General features: G+C 39.1%; 1 pseudogene; it reads left to right on the top strand.

Annotated features, from left to right (window-relative positions):
* The first annotated feature begins 3,567 nt into the window (after window positions 1-3,567).
* The window catches only part of LOC135206878 (glutamate receptor ionotropic, kainate 2-like), a 34,592-nt pseudogene continuing 28,159 nt past the window's right edge, over window positions 3,568-10,000 (top strand).

Genomic DNA, 10,000 nt, shown 5'->3' with positions numbered 1-10,000 from the left:
CCCTTAAAAAGGATACAGGAGTAACGATGCCATAGTGTAATCTACAGTATCCACCTTGCGAATACCTACTTCACTACCAAAGTAATTCACTGTCATTCACTAATTCCCTGTAAAGCAAAATAAAAAAGATAGCTTAAACATACACCTTATTTCGAACAAGAAACAAATTTCTTGAGAGAGAGAGAGAGAGAGAGAGAGAGAGAGAGAGAGAGAGAGAGAGAGAGAGAGAGAGAGAGAAAGAGAGAGAGAGAGAGAATGCAAATTTATTTTGACCTCAGATAGGAACACTCTTGCTTTGGCTCACGTTAGTTTCAACAGATCTCTGATATACAGTTCAAAACATAATACTAATCCCTCTCTCTCTCTCTCTCTCTCTCTCTCTCTCTCTCTCTCTCTCTCTCTCTCTCTCAGCTGGTCTTCTTCAGACCCGATTCGATTTTTCGTTCCACAGATACGATTTGGACATTCAGCTTGACTTGGCAGCTCCAACGTACTTACCAAAATGGCGAAAAGAGAAGAAGAGCAATATTCTCTGGAATTTCCTTCGTATTTGCAAACACATTTCCCCCCCTGAAACGTCTCGAAATCTCTTTACATGAGAACACCGATGATGCAATCTTCTTCCCCCCGTTTTTCCTAATGGCTTTGTCTTGTTTGTATAACAGATCTCATATTTTCTTGTTTTCTTACTCAGTCCTCATTTTTTACTATCCTTTTTGTGGAAAGGACAGCGGGGATAAGGACAACAGATAGTCCCATATAGACCAGACCCGACCCGCGGACAAGGGTACAGAAAGGGGAAAAGAATATCGGACAGGGTCTGGACCCCAAAGACACGATGGATCTTCAGCGATTGCTTTTTCATGTTTTTTCGTTTTCATCAGGGAAGATGGAAGCAACGTTTTCCTGGGGTCTAATCCCACTTGCTTTTTGCAATAATTTACTTTTAAAGTTTTTTTTTTTTTTGTGGTCAAAATACTGCAGCATTCGCATTGTCAAGGAAAAGCAGCTGTGGTGTGTTGGTAAAACTCTAACAAAGTAAGAAAAATTCCTCATTCTCTTTCTTCTAGGTATATAATCCATTTGCAGCATAAATCCTGATATAACTGAGAGGCTAAAGGAAGATTATTTATTTATTTATTTTATTTATTTGGTCATTTTTTTTATTTTTAAGTTTATAATTCTTTTTTTTTTTTATTTAAAAGGGTGTGGAGGAGCAGCTGGGTTTACCACCGGATTGTATACTTAAGCAGACATCGAAGTGAACGAACTTTCTTTCTCCAATTTTTGCTTCTTTGCTTCAACCCAAGAACTGGGTTCTGAGTTCGTCAAAATGATTCTCTGTCTCTCACTTTTCTTGCATCTCTCGCTCGTCCCGTGACTGCGTCTCTCTCTCTTCTCATCGTCTCTCTCTCGTTCTCTCTCTCTCTTCTCTCTCATCATTTATAAAGTGTACATACAAATTTCCCTACAGTCCATCTGCAGCAAACATTCCGCCGCTTTTATGTCGAAAGTTTATGTTGAGGTTATGCAAATTGACGTCCCCTTTCACTCCCTGACACCCCCCACCCCCCCCCCCAAAAAAAAAAAACCCCCACCCTCCATCCCCCATGAAGTGGATAAACCCCCTTTAACCCGCCACCCAACCCCTTGTCGAGATAACTCAATCTCCCCCCCCCCCCCCCCCCCCCACCCCCCCCCCCCCCCCCCCCCCCCCACTTTGATATTTAGGAGCATTACTGTTATGGCCTCGAAGATAATGACGTATAGTGAGGCTCCTTGTTCGGGTGAATTACCTTCCTGACAGCTTAGGGTTCTCACTATCACTGACATTTGGATTCTCACTATCACTGACATTTAGCTGTGTTAGGATCTAGAAGAGATCGGGAATAGGTCAACTTATGACGTCATTTCAACAAAAGAGGCGTCACCTTCCCCTCTTTCTACAGACATTGAGATGTGAGAGATGTGTATTTCTGGTGATAGAAGTTCACTCTCGACGTGGTTCGGAAGTCACGTAAAGCCGTTGGTTGGTCCCGTTGCTGAATAACCACTGGGGTTCCATGCAACGTAAAAACATTATACAAACAAACTCACACACACGAACGTGTGCGTATGATCAAAATCTTAGCTAATAGTAACGTATTTATTGCTGGTCATAAATCTGTTTTTTATTAGTCACGTTCCGAAATGACAAATCCCGCCATCAGGTCTTAACAACCAATTTAATGAGAATCCATGAGTAATATGGAGCAGAATAATATAGGTCATTTTTCTTTTAAAAACTCTAAGTACGTCAGTGAGCCTTAAATTCAACCTAAAAGCAAAATAGCAAGCAATGAAACAACGAAATTGTTAACATTAAAGAACACCATTATCAAGAATATTAAACTAACTTTAAGGAAAAAAGTGAACAGTAACAGATGGCCAGATCGTTTGCTTGTCGTCTGTTCAAACAGCAGGGTACTCATTATTCCCAAGATATTGCTTTGCTTACACACGGAGTTTAATAAAGAGCCAGACGGCATTGCCTAAACGTAGCTTATCCCAGTTTATGAGTGACGATGATACCAGGTTGTTTGTAATATTTCTCTTTTCGTGGTTTTGTTTATTCTGAAATGATTTTATTTTGTTAAAATCGGTGTTCAATACTCTCTACAGAGTAATTCTTTAGTATATGAATTCAGTTAGCTTTTCATTACCTTCCTTGATTTCGTTTGTTTTTCTTTTGTTGATTTTTTTTTTTCACATTGATATTATTTAACCTTCTGGGGGGAATTGTTGTGTGTTCTGCTGACCCATTCATATTATTGTTTTCTCTTATTGATGTGTTTGCAATCGTTATTTTGTGTTTCTTGTTCTTTTTTTTTCTCTTATTAGTATATCGATATTATTTTCTTTTTGTGTCTCTTATGTGTTCCTTTCATTTATATTTTCTCGCATAATTATTCAGGTTTGCATGCATTATTTTGTGTTTCTTGGGCTTTTTTGTTTTCTTATTAGTATCGACGTTACTCTCTTTTTCTGTCTCTTTTTGTGTTTCTTGCATTTATATTTTCTGGCATAATTATTCACGTTGAGATATGAAATGATGTCGTAGCTGGACTTCATTGATTGAAACCAGATACTGGGGATCTCTCCCAGAATCTCACACCTTAACGCCCCGAGTGTTTGTGCTAGAGAGAATCCTTTATTGTTAAGGTCATTCACGCTTCACTATCATGATTATTATTGAGCTTATAACTGTAATCCCTGTATTATCAAGGGTCCCTTACATCTCTTACAGTCACTTACAGCTCGTTCTGGTTGCCTCAGGTCTCTCAGTGTGAGGCACCTCTAATGTCTACCAGAGAATTGCTAATGCATTTTCCGGTATACTTTGCAGAGATAGTGTAAGTCATCCTTGAACCTGGGACCAATTACAGACCTTACAGACCTTCACATCTTGTTCGGGTTGCCCACCAGGTCCCTCAGTGTGAGGCACCTCTAATGTCTACCAGAGAGTTGCTAGTACATCTTCGTATATTTTGCATCTTCCAATCTTGGATGGTCTGGGGAGGATAGGGTATGGAGAGGGAAGGTTATCTCTCTTCCGGAGGTAAGAGGGGTTTTGGGGGGGGGTGGGGGGGGGGGGTTGCCTTGGTGAAGAGTGAACGGCACCTCAATTTTTTGCATAACCTCAACATAAACGTTCGCATACAAACCTCCGAATGCTATCTGCAGATGGACCGAAGGAAATATGTATAGGCACTTTATATCATGAAACGCACGAGGCCATACTGAAGTCCCCATAAGAGAGAGAGAGACGAGAGAGAGAGATGATGAAGGAGAGAGAGAGGAGAGAGAGAGAGAGAGAGATAGCTACAGTCACAGGACGAGCGAAACAGAAAGATAAAAGAATGAGAGCAAGAATCTTACTGTTCTCATCTGTGAGCTCAGTGCAAATTAAAAACGGTCGCAAAATATTATTCCAGCTAGGAATAAGAATCAGAAAAACAAATATACCCATCAATTTTAAAACTCGACGGCAAGATCGCATACAGAAATATTCCAAAAACCAAATGAATTAACTCTGGAAAACGTTGAATTCGTCCTTCAGTGAAGCAAAGGAAATCAGTGAGGATCATCGTTTCTTTGTGGTCCAAGACCCGTCTGCCGATTTTCCTCTCCCCTTCCTTCCGTCGTCTTATTCGGGCCTGGTCTATATGGGGCTACTTGGTCTGCTATGCCTGTTTTGCGCTTTCCACCTATTCCTTGTAGCAACTAAACGCGATATAAATCCTACTGCCAAGTGCTTGTGTGTGCAAGCAGTTATGCGTTATCACGAGATTGAAAGCCAACAAAAACGAATAGGCAAGACTTCTATAGTAGATTCACATCAACTGTGAATCTGATGTCTAAAGGCCAGTCCCTTGCGACGCTCCTGATTGGCTGTTGATAAGCCAATCACAGGACTGGAAACCCTCAGTTCCCTCACGAGAAGTTCCACATGGGTTAGGGATCTATGTTCCACATCCACCATGAGGGTGATACGTCCTTTCAAAACAAGAATCCCTCAGGAGAGGTGGAAACATGCATGCCTGTCTATGTAAACTCATCTCGAGAGTTTCCAGCCCTGTGAGTGACTGGCTTATCAACAGCCAATCTGGAGCGTCGTAAGGGACTGGCCTAGACATGAAATGCACGGTTGATGTGAATCTACTATAGAAAAGTATGAAGACCCGCCATCGATGCGAACAAGAACGAAGCCACAAGCAACAATGTTTTCTCAGAGATTCAGGACCTTTTTTTCAGGGGGAAAAATAGTTTGCAAATACGTAAGAAACTAATCCAAGATTATTGGACCTTTTACTCCCCCCCCCCCCCCCCCCCTTCCTTCTCTATTTTGGCAAGAATGTTGGAGCGGCCGGGAAGTCGAGCGGAATGTCCTAAATCGAATTTGAGGAACGGATATCAAAATGACGAAGATTGAGGACTCTGAAACCAAAAGAGCAGAGAGAGAGAGAGAGAGAGAGAGAGAAAAGAGGAGAGAAGAGAGAGAGAAGGAAAATAAGGCATAAGAGTGTAAGACGACCGTGTGAGATCTCATTTCCTAATCAAATAGTTTCCAAATTATTTTTTAATACCAGAAGAGAGAGAGAGAGAGAGAGATAAGACGAGAGATTAGAGAGAGAGAAAGAGAGAGAGAGAGAGAGAGTGATAGGGGGGGGGTTTTGAAGTCATAAAAGTGTAGTAGACGACCGTGCGATCTCATTTCCTAATCAAATACAGCTTCCAAATTATTTTTTAATACCAGAAGAGAGAGAGAGAGAGAGAGAGGAGAGAGAGAGAGATGAGAGAGGAGAGAGAGAGAGATAGAGAGGATAGAGAGGGAGAGAGAGCGAGAGATAGAGAGAGAGGAAAATATTTTTAAGGCATAAAAGTGTATAAGACGAGCCTGAGATCTCATTTCTTAAACAATAGTCTCCAAATAATTTTTTAAATCGTATTTCGAACCGGAAAACTGCTATTATAATCACATATAAACCAACGTATATTTTAGACATTTTATTTCCGTTTATTAAACCTGTGAAGCAACTTAAGAACAACCAATTAATAATACGATTGTTCTTCAACCGAGATGGAATTATTTTCATTGACCAAAACCGGCTGTATACGTCTTTTTGTCTGCATAAGTCAGAGAGACGTTGCCCTTTGGCGAATCTTCGTATTCTCTCTTGGACTGAGACTTGCCTCGATTATGTCACTCTCTTGTCGTATTGTTATCAGTAGGATACCGATTTCGGTGCTTAGTTCACTCGTCTCGTTCGGGAACTAGACTGTTTCAGGGGAATCATTGAAAGAAAAAACATCGCCAACTATAGCGTTTCAGGGGAATCATTAAAAAAAATCTCCAATTATAGCGTTTCAAGGAATCATCAAAAAAAACAAAACAAAAAAATCGCACTATAGCGTTTCAGGGGAATCATAAAAAAAAAAAAGTGTGACAAATTCATCAAAACTTTGAGTGAATAATTATTGGCTGTTTTATCGCAAATGAATTTCGTGGTTCAATTGGGGACAAATGTAAACAAATGACGAAAAATTAATATGTAAATGTTTTTTTTTTGCTACCCTCTGCAGAACTGACTATAAAACTATTCGCTTTGTCGACTCTGGAAACAAGTGTCAAAATCCAAATGATTTTCCGGAAATTAAAATTGTCAGGTTTCAAAGGAGCGAACCAGCATCACATACTCATATTCATTTGAATGGAACTTTGAAAAACAATAGTGGCATTGTGAGCGTGTTAACTTTTCTATTCTATATTCAAGGCTAATATTTTGTTTTGCTTCAGAACATTAGGGCTTCGTGTATTTTCAGTCCCTAATTATTTAACAGAATAACTACATTTATTTTCAGTCCCTAATTATTTAACAGAATGACCAATCTGTTGTAAATTTTAAGAATTTCACTCTCATTTCTGTGACAGTCATCTGTTTAAAAGCAAATAACCACAATTTGTTGCTCAATTCTAAAAACGTGCAGATCATCTACTTATTTTATTAACACTGTTCCCTAAAAAATATTATTTACTTTCGTTATTCTATACTCGACCAGAAAATCTCGACACATTCTTCAATGCCTCATGTTCATGAGAAATGTGTAATCGGTAATATGTCTATTAACGTTTTTTGAAAGCACAAAGAATTTGGATGCGATGCTATGCGCGCCACGCTGTGGGTAGCCGTGCTTGCCACGGCCGTACGTGCTTTTGCTTGGCATTCATATCGGATGCAAGCTAAGCTATGCTATCTGTGTCTGAGACATAGCGTTCAGATAACACATACACACACACATACGCATACAAAATACATAAACATGCAGATCTAGGTAGCATACACCGCCGCCCACCTTTAATTATATTACCGTCCGCATAATTATCAAAAGCGAATCAAATCAAGTCAGATCCCAGGAATAATCAGACTTGAAGACTCTTGTGTGTAATAGCCTTACAGTACCACTTGAATGCAGACACACACACACACTTGAAAATTGACTGTAGAATATACTACGAAAGTACTGGTTCCAAGTCCCTGTTTCACTTACCTTTCTACCGTGGGTTTAAGGATAGATATGTATGTATGTATAATGCGTATTTATGTGCATGTATATTTTGTGTGTATTCGCTATGAAATTTACGTGGGCGAAAAAAAGATACTTATTTTTGTATATCTGGTAACTGACACTAAGCTTATGAATACCCGATAAGTTAATTGCAAATCTAATAGTGAGGCAGGTAGGTAGTCGGACTTACCGGGAATTGTATATATTGGAAACCTGGTTACAGATATTATATATATATATATATATATATATATATATATATATGTATATATATATATATATATGATATATATATATATATATATATATATATATATATATATATATATAAATATACTGTTATGGCCTCGAATGATAATAGCGTATAGTGAGGCGCCTTGTTCGGGTGAATTATGGTTCTCACTATCACTGACATTTGGATTCTCACTATCACTGACATTTGGCTGCGTTTAAAAATCTGGGAGCCCGCGGGCGAGGTAGGGAATAGTTACTGGTTTAATTCTATAAAGTCAACTTATGACGTCATTTTCAACAAAAGAGGCGTCACCTTCCCCTCCCCTTTTCTCACACACAAACACACACACACACACATAGCGGCTCAGTAGCGTGGTCGGTATGGTGTTTGGCGTGCTACCTCGGTGGCCGCGAGTTCGATTCTCGGGCATTTCATTAAGGTGTGAGATGTGTAGTATTTCTGGTGATAGTTCACTCTCGACGTGGTTCGGAAGTCATGTAAAACCGTTGGTTGGTCCCGTTGCTGAATAACCACTGGAGTTCCAAGCATCGTAAAAAACATCATACAAACAAACAAACACACACACACGTACGTGTGCGTATTACCAAAATAATTAGTATTTCTAGTCATAAAATCTATTTTTACTATTCACGTTCCGAAATGACAAATGCCCGCTGACAGGTCTTAACAACCAATTTCCTTTAATGAAAAATCTATGAATAATATGGAGCTGAATAATAAATAATTCTTTTTAAAAGCACTGAGTACGTCAGTGAGCCTAAAATTCAACCTAAAAGCAAAATAGCAAGCAATGAAACAACGAAATTGTTAACATTAAAGAACACCATTATCAGAATATCAAACTAACTTGAAAGGAAAAAAAAACTGAACAGTAACAGATGACCAGATCGTTGCCTGTTGTCTGTTTCAAACAGCAAGGGTACTCATTATTCCCAGCCCATTTTCCCCCAAGATATTTGCTTTGCTTACACACATGGACTTTAATAAAGAGCCAGACGATATTGCCTAACGTAGCTATTCCCAGTTATTATTGAAGATTATACCAGGTTGTGTGTAATATTTCTCTTTTAGTGATTTTGTTTATTCTGAAATGATTTTATTTTGTTAAAAATCGGTGTTCAATACTCTCTTACAGAGTAATTCTTTAGTATATGAATTCAGTTAGCTTTCATTACCTTCCTGGATTTCTTTGTCTTTTGTTGATTTTTATTCACATTGCTATTATTTAACCTTCTGAGGGGAATTGTTTTTTTTTGTTGTCTGCGCCCATTCATATCATTGTTTTCCCTCATTGACGTGTTTACATGCGTTATTTTTGTGTTTTCTTGTACTTCTTTTTCTCTTATTAGTATATCGATATTATTTCCTTTTTGTGTCTCTTTTGTGTTTCTTTCATTTATATTTTCTCGCATAATTATTCACGTTGAGATATGAAATGATGTCGTAGCTGGACTTCATGGATTGAAACCAGATGCTGGGGATCTCTCCCAGAATCTCACACCTTAACGCGTCCCAAAGTGTTTGTGCTAGAGAGAATCCTTTGTTGTTAAGGTCATTCATGCTTCACTATCATGATTATTATTGAACTTATAACTGTAATCCCTGTACTTATCAAGGGTCTCTTTACATCTCTTAAAGTCACTTATAGCTCGTTCTGGTTGCCCTCAGTCTCTCAGTGTGAGGCACCTCTAATGTCTACCAGAGAATTGCTAATGCATTTTCCGGTATACTTTTCAGAGATAGTGTGAAGTCATCTTGACCTGTGAAGGAGGGTATTGAGAGGGAAAGGTATCTCTCTTCGGAGGTAAGAGAGGGTTGTGGGGGGGCGGGTCGGTTTGCCTTGGTGAAGAGTGAACGGCACCTCAATTTGTATAACCTCACATAAATTCGTTTCGGCATAAAAGCCTCCGAATGTTATCTGCAGATGGACCGAACCGGAAAAAATATGTATAGGCACTTTATACATGAAACGCACGAGGCCATACTGAAAGTGTCCATAAAGAGAGAGAGAGGAGAGAGAGAGAGAGAGAGAGAGAGAGAGAGAGAGAGAGAGAGACGGAGAGAGGTGAGTTTAGGACGAGCGAAATAGAGAAAGTAAAAGAATGAGCTGGAATCTTACTGTTCTCATCTGTGAGCTCAGCGCAAAATTAAAAAACACGCAAACTATTTCCAATTGGGCTAAGAACAAGAAATATGCCTATTCCAATTTTGGGAAAATCGAAATGAAAAGAATCAGAAAAATATACCTATCAATTTTAAAAACTCGAAACTGGAATAATCAGAAAAATACCTATCAATTTTTAAAAACTCGAAAGGGAAGAACACAGAAATACTCCAAAAAACTAAATTAATTGACTCTGGAAAACATTGAATTCGTCTTCAGTGAAGCAAAAGAAATCAGTGAGGATCATCGTTTTCTTTTCGTTTGTGGTCCAGAACCGTCCGCCGATTTTCCTCTCCCCTTCCGTCGTCTTATTCGGGTGCCTGGGCTGTATGGGGCTATTTGGTCTGCATGCCTGTTGCGCTTTCCCACCTATTCCTTGTCGCAGCTAAGGCGATGATAAACCTACTACTAGTGCTTGTGTGCAAGCAGTAATGCGTTATCACGAGGTTTGTAAGACAACAAAAACGAATAGG

This window comes from Macrobrachium nipponense, chromosome 31 (genome assembly GCF_015104395.2).
Source record: "Macrobrachium nipponense isolate FS-2020 chromosome 31, ASM1510439v2, whole genome shotgun sequence".
NCBI classification, from domain to species: Eukaryota; Metazoa; Arthropoda; class Malacostraca; order Decapoda; family Palaemonidae; genus Macrobrachium; species Macrobrachium nipponense.
The sequence above is the reverse complement of the archived record's forward strand: the minus strand, read 5'-3'. Positions and strand labels throughout refer to the sequence as shown.